Source organism: Bison bison, unplaced genomic scaffold (assembly GCF_000754665.1).
Source record: "Bison bison bison isolate TAMUID 2011002044 unplaced genomic scaffold, Bison_UMD1.0 scf7180017864369, whole genome shotgun sequence".
Taxonomy (NCBI): domain Eukaryota; kingdom Metazoa; phylum Chordata; class Mammalia; order Artiodactyla; family Bovidae; genus Bison; species Bison bison.
In genome coordinates, this window is record NW_011494941.1 from 4,644,859 (window position 1) to 4,646,161 (window position 1,303).

Consider the following 1,303-nt stretch of genomic DNA (forward strand, 5'->3'; position numbering starts at 1 on the left):
ACCTCCCTTCATCCATCACCCCCCTCTCTCCCGGATCTTCAGCCTCTGTGTCTCTCAGCATATTCATTCTCCCACTGTTATTTATTAAAATCACTTTGTTTGACTTCCTAACCCTCTCTCCTTCCCTTCATAACCCAGCACTTTGAATGTCATTTATGTTCACTCTGTAAACATTTGACTTCCTGTTTGGGTATTTGGGAGGGTTGTTTTTTATTGAAGTAGAGCTGACTTACAATATTGTGTTAGTTCCAGGTGTAGAGCATAAATTTGGGGTGTAATTCCCTGTGCTCTACAGTAAAACCTTGTTTCTTACCTATTTTATGTATAGTAGTTAATATCAGTTAATGTCATACTCCTAATTTGTTGGGTATTTTTCAATATACTCTTCCTTCTGCCCTGTATGCTCTTGCATGCATTTCTACCTGGCAGACACCTTCTCATCTTTTCACTCTTAACACAGATAACGCCCACAACTGCCCACCTAAATTAGGTCTTGCCCTTCTGTGCACACTTAGCTTCTTATTCTTATCTGTATTATGGCCATAATATTAATAATGCTTGAACACTACTGGACTAGCCATTGTGCAGTATTATTATTATGTTAGTAGTAATACTATAGCACATTGCTTTGTCCTTAAGAGAACTAAGAGATATTTTCATCCTGATTATATTAATAAGGAAATTGAATAGCAGAGAAGTAACTTGAACCCCACTGTGTTCCCCTCAAGCCTGTGCTGAGAGCCAGCAGGTCTCACACTTGATCGTGTCAGAATCACCTAGAGGGCTTGTGAAAACACAGGTCGCTGTTCTCGCTCTCAGACTTCCCAATTCAGTAGATCTGGGGTGGGAGATGTAGCATTTCCGACAAGCTACTAGATGGTGCTGTTGCCTCTGGCACTGAAATCAATTGCTCCCGACTGCTTATCACTCTATTTACCTGGTCTCTTTACTTGTCTCTCTCCAGCTAAAATGGGAGTTCCTTAGGGCAGGAGTTGGTTCTGTTCTCTCCAGCTAAATGGGAGTTCCTTAGGGCAGGAGTTGGTTCTGTTCTTTTTTATTTATTTTAATGTCCATATTCCCAGCATCTAGCAAAGCAGTTCTGGCAGGTGGTAAGCTCTCAATAAATGTTTAGTTGAATGAATGATGTAATGGTTCTGGCCTTTTAAGTGTATTTTTGCCCAAATGAAATTCCTGTGTATTTCAAGAATTCTCAGGTTTTATCAGTCACATACCCGATTAGCATACAGGGGCTGTGTACTCAAACATTTTATTAAGTTAATTGTTAATTGCATGACCTTAATCT

The 1,303-nt window shown here is 39.9% G+C and overlaps 1 protein-coding gene across 4 annotated transcripts in view; it reads left to right on the forward strand.

Moving 5' to 3' along the window:
- Positions 1–1,303, forward strand: part of SCML1 (sex comb on midleg-like 1 (Drosophila)) — a 37,907-nt gene that overhangs the window by 10,246 nt on the left and 26,358 nt on the right. The window lies entirely within an intron of this gene.